Source organism: Stegodyphus dumicola, chromosome 6 (genome assembly GCF_044657685.1).
Source record: "Stegodyphus dumicola isolate Sdum_Otavi_A_Nest chromosome 6, ASM4465768v1".
Taxonomy (NCBI): domain Eukaryota; kingdom Metazoa; phylum Arthropoda; class Arachnida; order Araneae; family Eresidae; genus Stegodyphus; species Stegodyphus dumicola.
In genome coordinates, this window is record NC_140773.1 from 92,128,410 (window position 1) to 92,151,229 (window position 22,820).

Here is a 22,820-nt window from a genome sequence, read left to right on the forward strand (position 1 = left end):
AAACAAGAGGGTGTACTATTTACGAGTGATTTTCTTTCTATTTTCAGTTTCATTACTGAACTTTTAATATTACTGCTAATCGATTAGAAATTGAAAATCTGTAATCTGTTTTGTAACCTTTACTCAATAAAACGTAGCAGCAATTTTGGAACACATTTCGATTTCTAGCACGAAGTATCGTCAGCATCCAAAATAAATCTACCTCCACATGAAATAAGATTAGCGTTCGACATTTTGGAAATGGGAAGGAAAATCCCCATAATCCTTACTCATCCAGAATGGTCAGAGTATTTCTCGTAGCGACGTATCTTTTCACCGCGAAGAAAGTAATCAATGAGAAATAGCAGATGATGAAAGGAAGAAAAATAAGGAGTGAATCTTATCTTTAGTAAGTGTTATATTTTCCCACTCTGCCTGAAATTTCATGTTTAGTTCAACTGCTAATTAAAGGAAAATAAATGCAGTCAAAATGCTAACATTTCTGCAAGTAAAATAAAATCCGTTGTTCAATAATGTGATTTAAAAATGTCCCGTGTTATTATTTACCTTAGAAATTTATATTTTTTAAGATATATATTCCGATTTAATTAATTTAAAGCCTGAAATAATAATTTAAAAAGATTTGAAACTGCCATTATTAAATTCAATATTAATTCTAACATTTATGCCTCTTACGAGAATATAAGAAAAGATTAATTTTTCATAATATTTATTTTTGTGTTTTAGAATTATATTCTTCTATAATGTGCAATGAGCATAGAATGAAAGTAAAATTTATATATTTTAACAAATGTAAATGAGTAATGAGAAATAAGTACACTTATGTATATTTTCAAATGAATAGGATTTGTAGTGCTGAAGCACTGTGTATCAGACTTTTTTTTTTTTGGTGAATCAATAACTATCTCTCTTTTAAAATAATCCATTTTAATTTTATAGTGTACTTAATCCATTTACATTAACTGAAATGCAAAGACGAACATTTCTTATTATTAGTCTCCAATGCATTATGAAAAATTTTGAAATATAAATAAAAGAATAATCCTAAATTTTGAAAAATCGTAATAATAACTAGTCCAGAGACTCTGATCCACTAAGAACATTTTAGTAAAAATGTGAGAAGATAAGGGAATTTTATTCATTTACAAAGCTTTTCTTTGCTTGGTCGAAAGCTATATTTTTGACAGCCAACCGAATCTTGTAAGAAACAACAATAAAAGCTGAGTTGGTAGAATTGGAGCAAGTAGAACACTTCCAAACCCAATAAGAAAAATCCTCCATTTTTAGCAAAAATGTAAAATAAATCTCCCATAAACAATGCATAATAATACCGTGAAAGCTATTTGGAAAGCAGTACTTGTAATACCATTTATATTATAATCAGATGTATTTGAAGTTGCTTAATTCGGATAGGAGACGCTCTAATTTCTAAATCTATCCCCATTTTCAGAACATATATATCCATGATAAAGAGTAATTAAGCATGATAATGATTTAAAATACATAATGAAATGAAATAATTGGTCTTCTGATGAAATAAGACGCGCGATAAAATTTTTAACATTTTGCTTAAAATTAACAAAATTTTAAGGAAAATATTTAATTAACACTGTATCTGACAGAATATTTTTTTCTAATTTCAAGGGATATTCGAAGATAACTATAAGAAACCAAAATGACATATTTTAGTGCAATTAGGAAAAATAATAGTTCAAGAGAATACGAAAATACTTTTTTCAAGAGCATTTGTTGGTTCGGCAAAAAAAATAATTCAGTACTTAACTGAAGTTTTATAATTTTTACACCAGACATGCCTTTATTTGGCAGAAGAAGCTTTTGCCGGTAAATTGATGTAAATGAAGTGCTATAATACAATAATTATAATAACGTAGTTCGTTTATTGGAGTAAATAAGCTGCCTTATTAAAATAAATGGGGTTCATAAATATTTATAGAATTATTATTTATATTAATACTTTATATTTTCAAATTATTCTTCCGATGAATATTTATAAGTTACTGAAAAAGTGTCTCTGTGACTCTTAATTTATAACTTACGCTAAGTGTTCTTTGAAAAATGTTTTTCTTAATTTCAAATTTTAACCAAACATATGAAGTAAGATTAAACGAATAAATGTACTTTACAATTAAAACTTTAACCTTTTCTCTGTTTATTATTCCAGATAGATTTATTATTACCTTACTATTCCTCTCTTTATTATTACAGATAGATTTATTATTACTTTATTATTACAGATAGATTTATTATTACTTTATTATTACAGATAGATTTATTATTACTTTATTCTTACAGATAGACGTTATGCTACTGCATGACGCTAAGAAATTTCGCCTTCTGACAATTTACTATCAACCTAAGCTCAAGCATAAACGATTCAAAGATTTTAAAAAAAATGTTCTAGTATCAAATTCTCAGGTATCAAGGATTCAGAGATTTAAAAAATAAACAAATGAAAATTAAAAAAAAATATTTAAATTAAACTCTACTATTCAAGACTTAGGTATCAAAGATTCATATTAGTTTGTGCAACTTGCATTGTAAAAACAAATGAAAGTTGAAACTAAAAGAAGTGCAATAAAAGATAGACATTTGCTTTTAAGTCCAACATGGGCTTCAACAATGATAAGAACCTACATAAAACTAAGATTGTTAATTTACTAACATGACAACGAACAGAAAGGATTTTTGCTTGATCTTTCTAGTACTGAACAAAACGTCCTTTTGAAATTTTTAGAGGTAGTTCGGGTTTCTTTTTAATTCATCTGTATATTAATTTTTATGTGATATGCAATTGTTGCAAATTTAAACAATTTAAAACTTTTCTTTTTTCTTGCAGACGACCTTAACTGATTTGAATAAGGAAAGGAAATAAATAGCTGGTGTAAGAAAGTATAGATAATCCTCTTCTTGTGTTCATGCAACATAGTACACATTCAGCTAGCACTATGAAAATAGCAGTTTCGATATGATATGATATGACGGACGCAGCCCGACCCTCTTGCCAGACTTTACGTCACCCTATGTCCTTTTAGCGGGCTGTGCCAGAGCAAGCTAGAAACAACACCTTCAACAAACAGACATAAGGAACATAACTAAAAAACAAAATTAAAATTAAAATCCCTACTGCAAGCTTATCATGATTAATCTTCTCCATCGTTTACCTGGCAAATTTTTTCAGTCTTTTAAAAATCCTTTAAAATATCATATATATTAAAAACATCATTTTTCTTAAACTCGTTCCTGATATCAGTAAAATATTTTTATGTTTCCACATAATGCTTCGCAGTGCCCTGTTCTTTACAGATATCACAGAGGTCAGACTCTTGTAATTTAAACCTTTTAAAATAGAAAGGAAAACGGCCATGACCTGTAATGATTTGGTTAACGTCAATGTCTGAATAACATAAACTTTTTTCAAGTTTAACAAATTTCATATAACCTTTATTTCTATCAGACCTTTCCCACTCCTCCCTTCATTTATTATAAATATAATTTTTCATAATAGTCACAGCTTTTCTTGTTGATCCCTGTACATCAATATCACGAGCATTAACACCGGTAATTGCCTCCTTGGCCAGTGCGTCCGCGCTCTCATTTCCAAAATGTCCAATGTGTGCCTTCACCCAATTAAACGCAATATTTTGATCTTCTCTCAAGTCTTTATATAATTCTCTAATATCTGCCATTAAAGAGTTGTCTTGATCAGGTCGTGAGAGAGCTTGAAGAACTGTCAGGCTGTCAGAATAAATATGTATATCATATTTCCATTTAAGAGTCACTTACAGCAGTTTCGATTTCAACGAAGTGCAAGATTAATTTTTCAGGTTTATTGCATTTGAAATAAAATTGGTGGTTTATAATAGATCGTATTTTTCTTTGGCCGAATGGATGCAGACCGCTATTCATTGTACTTCTATCGATGGGATAGAGGCATCTAAGTAATTAAACACATGCTTGCCATGTATGTCCTTCTGGTGTAGTGGTTAGCGTATTCATATAGGAAGTACGAAGATCTGTTTTTGAGTTTCTAGTAAGATAACGGCTGAATTTCTTTCCCAAAAGCTAATATATACATATCACAATATAAACATCTTCGTTAAGTGTGAAAGTTGTAAGTGTACTGGGGTCACGAAATAATTTTGTGAGTACCTATATTTTAATGTTTAATTAAGCTGGATAAGAAAGGCAAAAGTATCATATGGCTTATCGAGGAATTTTATCTCAAAGAAGTGATTAGCATTTTGGAAGAGGAAGAAAGGCAGACATAAGGAAATGGAGAAACGCTAAAAAACAGGGAAAAGAGACAAAAAGAAAGACAACTGCTGCAGAAAGCAGAAAAAGCAGACAGGTAGGTACAGAGAGAGACAAGAAGAAAAACAGTGAGAGAGATGATGATCCTTCTCTTGTTAGAGAAAGATAGAAACTGAGAGAGAGAGAGAGACAGAATGAGGCAGAAAGAGATGAAAACACTCAGATGGTAGTTAGACAAGTGCGATTTTAGACAATAAGGTTTGATTCTTTTCGTGTTAAAATTAAAATTAAACCACTTATGACATTTTAAGTAGCGATTTCACGATTTGAAAATGAATGATTTATAGTGAAGCAAATATAAGAAACATTAACTATTTTTTCAATTTCGCGTTTACATCTAACATTAACACTTCCCGATAACATAAAAGCAAATAAATAACAATTCATTTCTATTGGACCAAACGAATTCGCTTTCATTTTTAATTTCTCCCAGCTTCCCGAATTTAAAATCCGTTTGTTTGAACTTAATTCATTGTCTTTCCTAATTACGATGAAATTTTGTTTTGCCTTAAATATTAATAAAAAGATAAATAAAGCTTAAAGTAATTAGAACTTTTTAAAACTGAGAACATGTTTCTTATTATAATAAAGATAATTCCAGACTTAGCAGAGGAAGAATGAATTCGAATATTACGTTTCATCCTTATTAAAAAAAAACGTTATTTTCACAAACTGAAGATTAAATAACAGATGTTTATCTTGAGAAAGCCATATAGTTTAAATATGCAGTTTTTTAAATTTAAGTGTACCTCTAAAAACGATTAAATTAAAACTAAGTAATATAAATACGAAACGTATAATTTTTATTTCAATTAACTAAAATTAAACATATGTTCTAAGATTTCTGAAATACCTTAATCTTGAAAGGATCTACATTTCTAATCTTTAAGATCAAGATTATTTATTCACACGGGATACGTATATGATCACACTTAGTTCTAATATAACGTTAGGCATCAAAAATACGTCTGATGAGAGGGAAAAAACATAGGGAAAATTTGTATGAAATTATCAGATTCCGTCGTGCGTGCTCTTGAGTATAAGTGAATAGGTTGCAAAGCCAGCACATGGATGAATCCTATTCGATTCCTGGGGAAAACAAATTCGGTATTTCCCACCTTTCGTTCTCCGAAATGCCTATTAGTCTCCAGAGCTGCGGTTGGACTAAAGTGTAACGGATAATACATTTATCGCAATCTTGGTTTTGTTCACTGCGTTTCTTGCTTCTCTTCAGTATATATAAGGGATTATGTAAATATAGTCGAATATAAGGGATTATGGCATTCTCAAGTGCGTGATCTTATAATTCAAACGGTTAATACATCCAGACAAGGGAAAGACCGTAGTTTTAATCCAGGGAAGGTCATATTTGATTTTTCATAGACCCTGTTTCGGAAACTATAATTGTCTTTATAACTTAAAGTGTAGTATAGATGTGGAAACGAATAACATGTTTGCAAACTAATATCTGAAACATGGCCATAGCATAGAACCTGAATCTTCATTATTAAACTTGTAGAGTCATTAAGTTATGTCGAGGCAGGAGCGTGAAAAATATGCAATATCCTAGCTAGTATTTAAACTCCTGACCTCCCGAAGTGTGTGCTTCCAGTCACACACGAAGCGTGGAGTGTGTTCCCAGTACCATCACGAAGGCATGCGGAAAAGAGTGAAAATACTTTATGTACTTTCCCTTTTAAATGACGACCGGGGAAGATTCTGGTGGCAACAAATTATCGTCTATCACCTTCTTAGTTCGGGCGCCACTGAAGAATCCTTTTATCATTTTTCGAAGCCCAGGAAACTGAATATATCCGCAATTCCCTCACCGGGATTCGAATTTAGGGCCTTCTGAATTAGCGTCAGACGTGATTCCAGTTACACTATGACATGGAAAGGAGGGAGAAAATACCTTATAGAGTTCAAAAGTAAATTCAAATAATTTTTTTCCGTTATGAATGCATTTTTTTTCAAGTGCAAAATGCAAACTTTTCTGATATTATTTATATTTCCTTATTTCTCTTTTTGTAATGCTGGTTTAACTGATCAAACGGTATGCGGTCAAATTCAAAATGTAAAGGAAATACATGTGTGATCAATCTAGGCATTAGAAAGAGAAAATTATACTTAAACACTTAATAATAAGTTTCTTAACTTAATAATAAATGAATTTTGTTTCCAGTTTCATTTTTTCCGAAACTATATACAATTAAACACTGTACAAGTTTCAGAAGCCTTACTTGACAAAACAGCTATCATTCATAAAAAATGCATGCATGCATTAATGTATTGAATACAAATAAAAGAAACCGGTTTCATTATGACAAACGAATTCTTCTAATATGCTTTGTACAAGCGCAAAAATTTAATATTCATATTTTTATTGAATCATTATAAGCTCTTAATGTAATAAAAATTTCAAACGAAAGTTACTAACAATAAACGCATTTTTCCTCCTTTCCGTTGTAATTCCTTAATTCAAGAAGCAAATAAAAGTAAAAGGAAATAATAGAGTATGAAAAAATAAACCTTCTACAAGTTTGATTATGTCATGACTTATGTAATTCTTTAAATCTTTCGGGATGTAACTCTAACATAAATTTAATTTGTATTTTTTGCGGATAATAATTTATTAGCATGTAATCAGTATTTTGCATATCCTAACTGGCAATTAACTTATGGACTAGAGGAAACATTATTTATGTTAAAATATTTTGTAAATTAAATAAATTTAAAGTACATCAAAGCGCAGCTTAATGGAAATCAATTTTTAAATTCCAAGACAAAAGTTTTAAAACTGCGTAAATTATTATGCGTGTTCTAAAATGAAATAAAAACATTAGTATATTAGAATGTAAAATACGTCTTTTCAAGTAAATAAATAAGAGAATATACTGCCAATTTACTATTCCAATCAGTATTTATTATTGCATCACCATTAAGTAACAAATTAAATTCTGGACAAATTTTCTAATGCTACTTAGTGCCACTGACAATATAAATAAAAAATTATATTAATAAAAAATAAATTACTTACAATAAAGATGAAACAATACTAGAAATATACGTTATTATAAACCCAATTATTTCTACACTCGTTGTAAACTCATAAAGTTATAAAAACGAATCATATTTTCCTGAAGGAAAGCTCACATTAATTAGATTTCTGCTTTTCCTTTCATCGTAAAGAGATTGTAATTTCATAAAAATATTATCGAATCTGAGTACAATAACAATATAGTAACCCATTTTTATAATGAGCTATCGTATGCAAATGTGAAATTGTATTTTTCGTTTTCTATAGTACGATCAGAATATTTTATACTTTACTATTCATTTCATTCTTTATATCTGAATTTTATTTAAAAATGTGTAGAATCTGTGAAATGCAAAAGGTGTGAAAAATACGTGATCCTAACCAAACGTTAATTTCTCGACCATCAGTTTGGGGTTGTACATTTTTGTATTTTCCGATCTGTAATTTTATAACATTTGCTTTGAAAAAAATTGGATTTTAACTGAAAAAGTATAGAGTAAAGAACGCCACCAAATTACAGCACCTGAACATGTTTATGAAATAAAGCTTATAGATATATAATGGAGAGAGATATGTCATAATTTGGTAGATGATGACAATAATTGCTTGTTTTACGTATAAAAGCGAGGTCTTCGCATTCATTTACACTTGAAAATTTTTGCTCTGCCAGGTTTAATGTATCCGAGTGTCGGGTAGGACGCAAATTAGAACCAAAGGAATCAAGGTACAGGGTGAGAGACTCTTTTTTGAATTACTATAAAACCTACGATGTAGTCATGATATTTTGAGGAACTTGTAACGTTCGGAGGCTTAACCTGTGAACGGCGACTGGACAAGAACCTAGGGCAATGCATATGCGGTTAGTTTTTACGTGACGTAGTTTAGATTCTAGTGAGGAAAAGCAGCCAAAGTAAGGTTAGTAAATTTGAGTTTCATAATTTTTTTATCTTACATATATATTTGCCATCTTGTGAGAAAATTCACCACTTTAACTTGATGTTATTTTATTAGTTTTATATAATTTATTTCTATATATTTGTTAAACAGCCAGTTTTGTAAAGTTATTTTAATTCCTAATTTGAATATATAATTACACAGTAGTGGAAGACCCGATGGAATTTTGAAAGAATCACGAACAGCTTCGTAATTAAACGGTTACAGGCGAAAATGTCGAGGCAAAAACATCGCGGACGAAAACGTTGCGGAGAAAATAAAACAAGGCGAAAACGTCGTCATGCAAATCATTGTGAAAGAAAAAAAAGCAAGGAGAAAATATCGCAGTTCTAGAACATAGTGGTACAAAGCATCGTCGTAGAAAATAAATCGATTCAAAAACTTCGCAATTTAAAAATATCGATGTAAGAAATAAAGCGCCTACAAAACACCGCATGATGATAACGTCACAGGCATGTATTTTTCAGGATTTAAAAGTCGTATGCATATTCGTATAATAATTTGTCCTCGCAAAAATGAATGAGAAATATTTTTACCTCTATATTTTTGAACTAACTAATAAATTCTTGCTGAAAAATTCGGAAGAAAACTTAAGCATTTAAAAATTGAAAATGAGTAGAAAATTAATGCTACGTATAACAGTTAACACAATTTTATAATGTGATAATTAAACAATTTTAATAGAGGTAACTACATGCAGTTACTCATGCCCCTTTTTCTAATCTTTTTAAGACTATGTTCTTCATGAAAAATCATCAATACAATTTTATAAAAAATATCATCGATTGGCCTTTACTAGTTAATTATAAAAATTTTTAATTTTAATAACTGCTATTTTCAGTCTTTAAATGCTTAAATTTCATTCTTATTTTTCCAGTAAAAATGTATGATTCAGAAATATAAAATATAAAAGTAAAAGCAGCCTTCATTCCTTCTTGCGCTTGCAAATTATTATTCGATTACGCGAATTTTTAAAGCTTGAAAGCGAATGTGGGAGGCGTTATCCTCAAGCGATGGTTTGTAGGTGCTTTGTTTTTTTACCACGATATGTTTGAAGACGATGCTTTTAAACTGCGAAGTTTTTTAACCATTTTACTTTTGTCACGTTGTTTTGTGTCACGATGTTTTAGAGCTGCGATGGTTTCTCTTTGCGTTCTTTTCTCCCGCATTGTTTTGCATTACGAAGTTTTCTCCTCGACGTTTTCGTCCGCGATGTATTTCCCGCGATGTTTTCGGCAGACACCGAATTAAACATAATTTATTTTTATAGGACGAATTTCTTAGCATATATCTTCTTAACTTGTAGAACACTAGGGATGCTAAACGTACCCCACAATTTAAGATACGTTATTACATCTCAAATAGCGGATAACAGCTAGCAGAAGCTAAGCGACACGTTGCCAGCAGGAAGGTGAAGTAGCGAAAAGACATGCATAGTTAGTAACAGTACTATTTATAAGTTCGGAATACATTGTTTTATTCCTGAGCAGCGACTGGCTAAAAGAGCCCGCATTGCGGTTACTATTATACACTGCGCAATATGGAGCCTTGAAGAGGTAATGAATGCAATTAAAATTTAAAATTTAGAGGACCTTTAAATTTCTAATAAATGTTTTTCATATTTTGATATCTTACACACAACCACACATATACACTGGCTTCCAAAATTTAAGAAACAGCAGTTTTTTGTGTGAAGCAACATAGAAACAAGAAATTCACAGGATATATTCACTAAACAGTTCTTTAATGAATGCGACATAGAATGTTTCTAAAGTTCAACACAAACATGAATTACAATAAAAAATTGCACTCTTGGCAGAAATATCCAGTCTTATAGAAACAGTATATCTTAGTATTTTGAGGAAAAATGGGGTTGTAGCATTACAAAAGTGCGTTCTCATAAGAAATGTGTCCACCCCTAGCTGCAATACATTGGCGGCAGCGACGTTCCATGCCTTCAATTAAGTTGTCGGTCAGTGTAATAGAAAGCAACTACCAGACACGGAGAAAAACTAGTTCAAACTCATGTATGGATCTAGGAGGAGGACTTAAAGCAGCAACCTGTCTCCCAAGGTAGTCCCAAAGATGCTCTATCGGATTCAGATCTGTGGATTGAAGTGACCATTTCATCCGCTCCATACCGTGACCCTCAAGATATTTTTCAGCAACTCTAGCTCAATGTGGTCGTAATTGCCGTCCATCAGAAGAAATACAGGACCAATAGCATCCCCAATCAGACTGCATGGTAGAAAGGTTTAATCGAAACATTTTTAATGACCTCTTGTTGGTGGTTTCTATCTTTACCAACTTATCACAGTGCTGTCTACGAGACTCCCAGCTATTCTCCATCCCAGATGTTCTTCGGTCGTGAACTTTTATTGCCTTGTGATGTTTTGTTTGGTCCCTCTCTGGATGCTCCTTCATCGCCCAAGGAGTACATCTGAGATCTTCAGGCACAGCTTGAAGGATAAAGACCGAATACGGCACGAGAGCTACAGGAAATCGATTCAACGAATTAGAGAAAGGATGGCTATGGAATCGGATTTGACGGAAAGGAGTAAATTTATATGATCTAATTTGAGTATATAAGTTATTAGTCTGATTTTGAATGTGAACTTTTGTATTTTTATGTTTTCGTTTGAATTATGTAACAATGAAGAATGAATATGGCCATATTTCATAATTAATAACTTTGATAGATTTATACTATAATGCTGAAAGCTATTTGCCTTGTATATGCGATTCGGATAGCTATTATCCATTCAGAGTAAAGGAAATTTTAACTGTGAATATTGCTGCCAGAAATGCGCAGCATTCTTTTTTTCCTGCTTCCCTTGTTGCTGGCAACGTGTGCTTCTCGATCCCTTTGTCCATTGCTTCAAGATTAAATACACGAAATTAGGGCGTGTATATCACACCCAAAATAAAATGTGATTGAGAATGCTTAAAGAAGTATTAAGTGCCTAGAAATAAATTGCGTCTTGCTATCATCGGCCACGATAGCCTGTTTTCTTCGTTATGCCTCTCAAGTATGTACTTAGTTGTTTTATTCTATCTATGCAACGTAAAGAATTTTTAGATATATACAGAAATTATTATATATATGTTATATATATACACATATATATACATATATATATGACTTCATGTTAGATTCACCATTCTAGGTTAATATTATAAGTTATTAGTTTGAACCTAATAATTATCTGTGCATATTTGATTAGGAACCTCTTGGTTGTTTAAGGCTTATAATTTGGTCGAAAATGAATCTTAACATTTAAACCATCAACCATCATTATCCAATAAATGATAAAATGTAACCAATTAAGAAAATGGCAAAATGTTAATGTTAAGCATGAAAATTTTGAAATTCTGCTAGAAAAATCGAATGGTCAAAATATTATAAAATCTATGACTTTCAAGTGTAAAGTAGCTCTTCCAAATGGAGTAGAATGGAACCAACTGTACGGAAGCTGTAAGTATGCAAATATCTGGGTCCCCAGAAAGCTTGCTGAAATGAATTATTCTTCAGAAACATCGCAAACATAGTTTTTATTGCGGGCGCTGTGATCATAATATCGGTATTTTAATATATCTCTGAAATGGCAATAAAACCGTATCTTGGTTTTCAGTGTAAAGCAGTAGAGAACAATCGAGTATTCCAAAGATGGATGTACCATGGCATAATGAGCAAATGTAAGCAACAGAAATGTCAGTGATAACAAAGTTGGCAAAGGTGGCAAAAGCATTAATACTGAACTTCCAATGATTAATAGAGAATAAATGGTAGATGAACAGTACAGTTTCTAGACTGAAGAAGATAACATTCTGCTTGTGTATGACAGATGACTGCATTATATTCGACATTACGCTTTGGCTAACGCAAGGAAAATGAAAACTGGAGATGTGTAATGCCGTAAATAGTCAAACTGATCTCCTTCGGTAATGAATGAGTTGAAGAAAGTACATCATGTCTGCTTAAAGCATTAGCAGAAAGATCATGCCACGATGTGGGGTTTTGAAAGAAAGTGGAGTTTCTTTTAGATGGTGTTTATGTAATTTCTGTAAATGAAATGTACGAAGTAATGTTATTCATTACAGTATATTTTGTATTGTAAGGCAAACGGAATGAAGCAATATCTGACCATTCGTCCTGACGTGGCGGTTTGAGCAAAGAACACAGAGTATCATTAATCAAAAACATATTCCTACTATGTTACAGAGAAAGATGAACATTATTAGATAACTTGAATTATGTAATCAATGAACAGTTAACCTATACCAGTCTAAAAAGAGACATTCTATAGAAATTTCCAGAAATATCAGGAACACCGGAACAAGTGTCCATGCTCCAGTGGATTGTACTGATGCTACTTAGGTAACATTTTTACCTATTTCAAGTAGAACTATTTCTAAGAATGGTTTAAGTATAAAATTATTTCATTTCATATAATTTGCAATCTTTGCTTTGATTTAAAATCCTATATCGAATTTAACTGTTTAAAAATGTGTAATTATTATCCTAAATAAGCCTTTGTAGGTAAATGTTATTAGTTTACATAACGATAAGGATTTCAGACACTAAAGAATTTTCTCTACTATTAAAACATTTGTTACAGATTATGAGATACTACACTTATAAGCAGAATTTAAACAAAATATTATTTGCTCAAAAGGAGCTATTTAGTCTCGAAATGGGATACTGCGTTGGTTCATTATAAACGACATATCACTTTTAAAATTGTTGCAATTAAATATTATTGCCGTCTATTAATTTATCCTCGTATAGTCAATAAAGGAGAGTACCTAGAGATATCCAATTTTGAATAATGTAGCCCTCCCCCTGAACATATACACCAACCTGAAACCCGGATATTGAATTTCGAATTTCTTTTATTACTTATTTCATATTTTCTAAAACATTATTTAATTTTTGATTAACACCCTCAACGATTTAAACGTCAGCAGTGCAACATTCTACGGAATAAACATTTTAATTTTCAGAGCATGAGACTGTCTGTTGGAAATTCTAAAGATATGAAATCCGTAAATATTTTGTGATCTTGCTGTAGAATTGAATTTTATGTAGTGTAAGTCCAAATAACGTGGTATTTAACAAAAAAGTTAACATATAAAAAGATTCAGATTTGACGATAGCTCAAAAGATTTTGTTAAGGTATTTCATGCTGTCGCTGGGATTCCAGATTACCAGCATGATGTTGCACTCACCTCCTGCTAACCCATTTATTTTTGTCTCTTTTAGCTTCGTTATTATGCATTATTTACTACGAGCTCATGCAATATACAATTCAACAGCAAATTGTTTAAAAATTTCAAAAGCAACATAACAGAATACGTTCATTTCTAATGTAGTATTACGTATTCGCATACATTTTTCTATTTTTTCATTTCATCATATTAATATTCAGTTTTCTCAGTAAAATGGCTTTGAAAATGTTTTTATAAAACGCTATTAAACACTTAAACGTATTTATTGCAACCAATTATAGGAATCTCTATCTCATTCTTAGGGATAAGGCTCAGACAACATGGTTTCCTAAAATGTAAGGGAAAAATAGTAACCCTTTCTAAATAAAAGCACTCGAATTAAAAGCAACTTTGTCATTTACCGAAATTCATTACATAATAATGAAACATAATGGAAATTATTTCAAGCCATGAAACTTATAATTCTGAGAGCTAATTGAAAGATTTCTCGAGTAATTTGTGTTATTCGCCGTTTAAATACTGAACCGTTAATAATAGGTAATACTATAAGTTTACGTATAAGTTATCCAAATTCCTAACAATAAACAAAGTGAAAACTAAAGCAACTGAGTAAACTAAAGTATTGAGTAAACTAAAGCATCTAACTTTATACAGTGTGCTGTATTATGTTAAAGTATGATAATTGTTTTTAATCCAGTTTCAGGTTTAATTTGTAGATAAACTTTGTTTACACATTAATTTATTTTTATGTAGAAAATACCCACTTTTGATTTCTGATCAGTAATCTGATCGAGGACATTAAGAATGCAAATTTTCAAACATATTTCAAATATAAGAATGCTTTCAGCTCTCTCAAAATATTTTCAATCTCCAATCTCTCAAAATATCTTCGTCTCTCTAAAAATATATCAGTAGGGTTATAAGGAATGAAATCCTTCTTGGTTTGCTTGTCAATAATGTATAGTGATTAGCATGTTGAAATACAAAGTAGAAGGTCCGTGGTTTAATTTCTCAAGGTAAATTTGACTTTTCTCATTTTTCATTCCGAAAATGTGAGTCTCGTGGATGCGATAGTGCTAAAATATGGTAACAGGCCAACTGCATTTCGTCACACGCTTTTAATCGCCTTTGAAATGAGAAAGAGAACTAAGGCATTACTTCCTTTACGTGTCTTTAAGGATTTTGTGGTGAGTAGATCCAGCTAACACGTAGAAGACTTCTGGTTTGATTCTTAGCTACAGCATATATGTATTGTCACAGTTTTTGCTCCGAAAATATAATATTCTGTAAAAAATCTCAAATTTAATAATTAATCTATTTTATGTGCTCATAATATAATAAGAGTTAGGTAGGAGTAGATAAGATTTAATTTAAAATGTCTCTTCAGTGTAAAAAATAAGGAGAACATTTTACATATAACAGTATTGGTATACCGTCTCTATGCAAGGGTGTGTACGTAGAAGCCGAGGCATTTTGAATAGTTATTAATTAAGACTGTATAACTAAATAGTTTCTAGTAGACATTTTACTTGCTGTTCACTGAAACTCAGTTTTCTTCATTAAAATATCAATTCTATTAAATATAAGTAGTAAAATTCCAGGAGCTTTAAATAGGTAAATTTATGTATAGAAACTCTGTAAAATATTAATAATTCTTGGCTATGAAGGCACGGGGGCAGTGAATTTCACATTGTGACTAAGCTTCCCAAGATGGCAAATCTGAATATGACTAGTATTTATGAACACATAAACAAAAAATGGTATTAGCCACCATCTCTCTAAGACTACCACCTCTGGAAAAAACCAAAATTATCTGGAATCAAACTAGGATGGTTCTGTATAACCAGAATCACCTATATCAGAATTTGCATTGAAACTTCAATAAATTTTGTTTAATTAAAATTCCGTAAATATTAAAACGAGTAAACAAATATAACTAAGTTTAATATAACTGAACACAGTTTTCGAGTTTAAAAGCGTTTAATTGTCAGAAAACGTTTTAATATAAACATAATATTTTAAAAAATAAAAAAGGATAATACGTAGATTTTTTTAATATTTATAGCAGTTGTTTACGACACCATAACATATGCCTTTTATTTTAATTTTGTTTTTCTTTTTAAATAGAACGTTTTAGAAGTTTAAATTAACATTAATTTGTGAAGTTAATTCTAATTAACTCAGAACATCAGAAACTTCAGCACCCTTTATGTAGAATTAGTTTAATTAGAATAAAAAGGACATTAAAGCTACAAGTGTCATATAACCGTGTCTATGTTATTGCTTTTGTGTCAAGTGGAAAAGAACCAAATGTTCCGCTTCCATTCGCGTTTCTAACATCTGAGTGGCGGAATTTAATTACATCGCTAAGTAATTAATTTTGCTAAACCTTTAAAATAAAATTAAGGCGGCAATTATCTCAAAAATTCTTTTTAAAACTGAAAGAGTTGTTGCCTCTTGTTGACAAATTGTTGCGTAACACTTGAGATTTATAAAAGAACAAGTGTAAACCGGACGTGATAAATGAATCAGAAGTGTTGTTGGATATAGGAATAAATAAACAAATTAAGCAACACAATTACGTTTCACTGTGATGCGATTCGATTTGTGAAAAGTCCTTTACTTTGAATATGTTTCCGGAAATATGATACAAATAATGCATAGTTTTCTATTGCATTATGCATTCACTATACTGTAGAGAAATAATTATCTAAGGATTGCTTCGATCTATCCCAACATTATTTTAGACCACGAAACATTAAATGAATAAATTAAGCAGATTAATAAAACCTATATGTTATTTTAAATATATGATCCTTAATAGATAATCCCTGATTTAAAACAATTAATCACGTAGCAACAAAAAATCTGTAATGTACAAATCAGAAATAATTGTTATCAAGTGAAAAATTATTTAACATTAAAAATTAACAATAATTATTCTGACAAAATCCATCTCTACATATAATAAAAGAAAGAGTCTGTGTGTGTGTGTCTTTCTTTCGAGCTGTGCGTAAGCTAATAGACCCACAGCTACGAAATTTGGTATTGTTACGAATTTGGTATTTAAAAAGCTAATGTTAGTTCAATTACAAATTAAATGGTTTTATTTCTCGCGCAGTGCAGCGCGTGACGAATATTAAAAGAAAGCTAAGCCGGAAAATTGAAAATACAAGAGCGCGTGCATTAAATAAATATCTCTTTTTGATTTCGAGAAAGTACTGGAAAATTCTAGCGCGTGATTTTAAAATCTTATAAAAGGAGGAAAACATCTCAGTTTGTAGGAGTTGCTTAGTTTGTTGTTGTTTAGAAAACTGGTGTTGTTGATTATAACGAATTTACGGATTAGCGTTCTTTAGTAGCTGTTTTGAATTACGTTCTATTGTACATTTGAGTAGTTAAAAGATAACTACTGTGAGATATTGTAATACTGCATGATAATTTGAGAAAATTCAAGCATTTTTGTTGTGATAATAATAAATTTTTGTTCGTTTTTCATTGGACTTGTGCATTCATTTCATAACGAACCCGTACGCACGCAACAATTTTTGGTGTCAGAAGTGGGATATTGAATGCCAATCACAAGAGCAATGGAAGAACAGTTAAAACAATTCATGGTAGCCTTTGCTACATTTAAAGAAGAAATGAAAGTCTCTGTTAAAGAAGAAATTAGGTCCGTTAAAGAAGAAATGAAGTTGAGCCAGGAATCCGTTAAATGAGAAATGAAATTGGGCCAGGAATCCATTAAGGAGGAAATGAAAGTAGGTCAAGAGGAATTGAAGAGAGAAATTACTTGCATAATAGAAAACAAGTTCCAAGCTATGGAAGGAAGAATGGACACAGTTGAAGACAAAGTTGTAGAAATTCAAGAAAGAGTTTCTGCGGTAGAGCAACAAATTGAAAAAAGAGTTTCTGCCGTCCAACAACAAATTGAGGAAAGGGTTTCTGCTGCTGTTGCAAAAGAAGTTGACACTTTAAAGAAGAGCATAGCGACAGAAGGAAGCAATTCTGAGGGTTTTAAACTCTTATCGATGCCTGCTCGTCCATCTCTGAAGTTATCCACATATGATGGGAAGACATCCTGGCAAGTGTATAAAACACAATTTTCTATCGTTTCGGATGCGAATGGATGGGATTCCCAAACTAAGGCCTGTCATCTCGCCGCTTCTCTGAGAGCAGACGCAGCGGATATCCTGCAGACACTTCCAGAAAACCAAAGACTTGACTTCGAAGCTCTAACCGGCGCATTGGAGTTGCGCTTTGGCGAGAAATGTTTAAAGGACTACAGCAGGCTTCAATTAAAATCCCGTCAACAGAAGCCCACCGAATCACTCCAGGAACTCGCCACGGATGTTGAAAGACTGTCCCACCTCGCATTTACGATGTGCCCGAGAAAAACGAGGGAAATCCTGTCGCTGCAGTATTTCATCGATGACATCCGGGACCCTGAAATACAGAAAGCACTGCGAATGGCGGATGTTAAAGATTTGAAAAGCGCTTTAGTGTACGCCGTAAAATTGGAGGCAGCCCAGCAAGCAACTCTTAGGGATCGCTACCCAGTCAGAGCTGTGCGAGTCCACGAACCAGGGGACCAATTGATGGCTCGTTTAGATGATTTATCCAGACAAGTCAATGCTTTGATACGGAGTAGCAGTGAGAACAAAGTGGCTGTAAGATGTTGGAGATGTGGTTCTGAAGGTCATCTACGACGGCATTGCAGAATACCCCAGGGCACGGATAATAAAACGGATGAGTTGACAAGACCAGTGAAGGCTTTAAGACGGAATAGTGGTGAAACAAAACCGACCCTAAAGTGCTGAAATTGCGGTGTTGAAGGCCACCTACGAAGGAACTGCAGAACTCCCAAGAGCACGGAAAATAAGGCATACGATTTAAACAGACAATTAAATGCCACGGGAAGGAAAAGGACTGACAAGAAACCAAAGTGCTGGAACTGTGGAGCTGAAGTATATAGGTGCATCTGGTGCATTAAACATTGAAAAATATTCTATTCGTTGAACTAACTCTTCCATTGAATCCTTCCCCCGGCGGATTAATTTTTTCTTTGAACTCAAAATGGCGATCGTTTTAGGATTCACTATTCAAGTAATTCTGTTATTTCCTTTTCCAAATTATTCATTTTTAATTCTAATTATGTTATGCTAAAATAGACATTTTCTTATTTTTTATAAATATTTTTATGGAGATTAAGTCGTAATTTACACTACAATGTATTGTATTCGTTGAACTAAACTCTGCAACGTTTTCTATTCGTTGAACCGAAAGGAATTAATGCTTCATCTCTTTATATAATCAAAGAAAGAGGCTGTCTGTGTGTGTGTCTATCGCTTGCGCTGCGCGTAAGCTAATAGACCCACGGCTACGACATTTGGTACATACATGTATCTAGACAAGAGCCAGTGCACCTCGAAGCGATTTTTTCAAAATTCGAATTCGAATTGTTTTTATTTTATGTTTTGTGACAAAATCGCGTCATTTTGAGACATAATGGGCTATCGGAAAGCGAAATTTTACTCTACACACTCATTTTCACATCGTCATGAAATGTAGGCACTTATCTATTTTACGAACTTAGAATAAATTTCGCGTTTCAATAAATCGATTAAATACGAATTTTTTTAACAAAGTGAGCTTAACACCTTTTCAACGGGATTTTTTCTAAAAAAAGTTTATTTTTAAAAAGGTACAGTTTATTTTTCTTTGATTTTTGGACACCTTAAACTTTCATTCTTGCGACTGCTCTTACAAAACGAATTTTTTAAAAATGATAAAATTTTGTATTTTAATTTTTTTTACATGAAGCTTCCGAGTACACTTCTCACATCTTTAAAAATGTGATTTTGGCAACAATTTTCCTGTCTTTGTTGCTGAGAAATTTTTGATGAAATCGCATCATTTTGAATAGTTTCATTCTTTTAGAAATATGGGTTTGGCATCAATTTTTCATCGTATTTCTTATGTCACTGTTTTTAAGAGACTGGTATATTTCATTTTCATTTTTATGTATACCAGGTGGCCATAATTAAACTGACAGTGCTCACAGTGTTCTGTAGCGAGATCTGTTTGCGAGAATGACGCCACATTTTGTAGGAAGATTAAACAAGACGGGGGACGAAGGATTCCGCGAAAAAAAAATTAGTTCCAAAAGTCACTGCTAGGGGAATATTGAGTGTTAACAAATGCGCAATTTCTGACTACAGTCAGAAAATACGGTGCAGGATATAAGCGCTTTTTTATTAAGTAATTGTCAAAAAATGGTATCTGAACAAAAACATAAGAATTATTAAGACACAATAACACGCCGAATAAATACGAATTCAGAAGTTAAACAACAAAAATCAGCGTTATATTTACAAAATTTTCACAGGACTAGTTTCGATGGTTTTACCATCGGAACTAGTCCTGTGAAAATTTTGTAAATATAACGCTGATTTTTGTTGTTTAACTTCTGAATTAATAAGAATTATTATTTAACAATAGCAAGATTAGTTATGAGAAAATACATCAGTTTTTTTGGCTGATATTTACATGCATATCTGAAAAATTAAATAGTTTAGGAACCGCTTTTTGCCTTTTTACCTTGTTGATGTGCCCTTTTTTCTCCCAGCAGAATAGATTATTTATTAGCGTACATTTATTGATCCGGATTGTCAATTTACGCAACAAATCGAATTTCCTAGCTCCGTTTCGTTTCCTTGGCATTCAAGTAATAAAAAATGCATTTAATTTTAGTGCTGGATATATTTAGTAATTGGAATTCTTTTCCTGTTTGTTCCACATACAAAAGCTTGTCCAATAGGCTTAAAACATTTATTTTTACTTTTAGATCTACTGTGTACTTATCATACGCTCTTGCCGGTATAATTTTTTAACAGTTGATTTACTAATTTCCATTGGCAGAAGAAAATTCCTTTTTTTATGATGATATCCGGATTATCTTCTTAAACTTTCTGTTATTCTGGATTCTGTTGGTAAAAGTCTAGTTTATTCCATTTGATTCTTTGAATAAAGTACTCGGATCTGCTTTCAGAGCGATAAATTTTGATCTTAGCCTAGTTGCATTCGAAAATCGAGTAGCACCTTTGAAGAAAACAAATTGCCAATATTAAAACTTCTTGGTGCCTTGTTGGCAACCCTAATAGGATTAAAAATGTTATAAATTTAAAGAAACCATCGAAAGTATTCACTGAACCGATTCCAAGATTGTCCTGTATCGGATTAAACGTGCTACCAAACGCTGAAGACAATTTTTAGCAAATCGTGTTATAAGGCATTTTCTCTCTCCTTTTCGCATGTCTTCGTGGTGTAGTTGGAAGCATACTCGACGCGTAACCAGGGTTCGAGTACTGGCGAGGACACTGCACAATTTTCACCGCTCCCGCTTAAAGAAAAATCCCTAATGATTCTACACTGTGATTGAGATAAAAGGTTTGAATGATCCAAATTCATAGCATTATTTTTCAGGCATTATTTTTTATGATTCAAATTAAAACCATGTTAAATTCAAGCCCTCTAACGCCTTTTTTGGCGGATATAGATAGATGACTTAGACATTTTGACCCTTGGTTATATACCAATCGGGCATTCAACGACTTCTTTTCTCAAACAATTAGTTAAAATGATTCGAGCCAGTAAGTTAAATTTGTGACAAAAAATTTCGAAAATGACTTAAACATTTTAAAATTTTGGAGCACCAATTTTTTAAATAACTTACAACAGCAAACAAAATTATATTTTGGAAAACAAAGCGTAAAACTTTGTGACATAGTTGTGATAAGTGAGAAAAGTTTGCCCCTATCTAAATATTATTAGGCATAATAGTAAAAAACCTATTCTAGAAAGGATCGGATGATTAGGGCAGAGGATGGCCAAACTAAAAATGGCATCTTAAGAGGCCAATTTCTAAATTAGGATTTTTAACAATTGGAATTAAATCCCAAAGAAACAAAGGTATCGATTTCTTTAAATTATATCATATTTTTACTTGTTGTATTCATATCTGATGTAATACATTCGTGTCTATTGAGAAATTGTACTTGTTACATTTCTATTTTCTGTAATGTAATCATACTTCACTTAAAATATAAAAAAATTGGATATTTTCTATATTGGAAGGCTGGGTGGCATGTCCAGACGCTGTATGCGCTTCTCATTTTATAGCGGAGACATCCAGTCTATAAGTTAATCCGACGCGTTTCTTTATCATTTCTATGATAAGCTATACAAATAATGACGATTTGTCAGGAATTCTCAAATGTCATAAAAAATAATCTTTTTTGTAAGAATTTGTGAAGAAAATAGTTCATTATCGTGCTCTATATGACTGTAATGGTTTACAAAAATGGTACTATTTTTTAAAAAGATAAAGAAAATATAATTTTTCATTCTTTTAACGATATTTCTGTGACAGAAGAGAAATAGATACCTGTTTGAAAGAATTTGTGGAGAGTGGACGCAGTGTGTCGTTTGAAGCGGGAAAATCACTCCATATTTCTAGAATTATAAATTTATTTTATTGATAGAATAATTTTTTTAGGTAATAAACTAATTTTAAGAATTTAGTTTATTGATAGTATTGTGCTTAGTGAAAGTGAACGTCCTTGCGTTAATGTGAGAATAAGCTAAATTCATAGATTGGTTCATCATCAGCCTACAGCCTTACGAAACTCTTAAAAAGTTTAAAATAATTTGTTTAACTCAAACAGTGAACAGAAACACAACAGAATAAATGAACTGGCTGAAGATAATTGCCAGCGCATATTTGAAACGTCGGCTAGCAAGATGCTAAAGCCGGACTATTTTGATAGAGCTGCCGATAATAAATATCAGCAAGACAAGATTGCCACAGGCTCTAAATCTAAAACACAGCCTCGGCTAAAATATGCAATAATTAAATTGCTTTCTGATAAAAACTACCAAAGAAGAATTTATCATAAAAGTTAAATTCATAGTAACTGCTGCAGTTTGTAATATTTTATATTTTGATATGGAGAAGATACGATTTATATGAAGAACTGAACTCGTTTTACTTTTTGATGTAAAATTTAGAAGTTAAATTATTAGTTTAACATTTAAATAATTCGACATTATATGTTAAATTACGAAATATGTTATACTGTAATAATGAACAGAAGGAAGCCTGATTAAATTTATATTGCCATGTAAAAATAAAATTATTTAAAAATTCTTGTTTTATTTTTCTCCTTGTTTACCAAAAAGATTTCGCTGAATTTTTATAAATCAGCTA

The 22,820-nt window shown here is 31.7% G+C and overlaps 1 protein-coding gene and 1 long non-coding RNA gene across 3 annotated transcripts in view; one reads left to right on the forward strand and one right to left on the reverse strand.

Annotated features, from left to right (window-relative positions):
* LOC146996801 (uncharacterized) overlaps positions 1-4,934 on the forward strand; it is a 157,671-nt gene extending 152,737 nt beyond the window's left edge. Inside the window, exon 3 of the long non-coding RNA XR_015041678.1 lies at positions 2,858-4,934. This is a non-coding gene — a long non-coding RNA (uncharacterized LOC146996801). The remainder of the gene's footprint in view (positions 1-2,857) is intronic.
* The window catches only part of LOC118185611 (protein turtle-like), an 886,541-nt gene that overhangs the window by 331,323 nt on the left and 532,398 nt on the right, over positions 1-22,820 (reverse strand). The gene's annotated exons all lie outside the window — the stretch shown is intronic.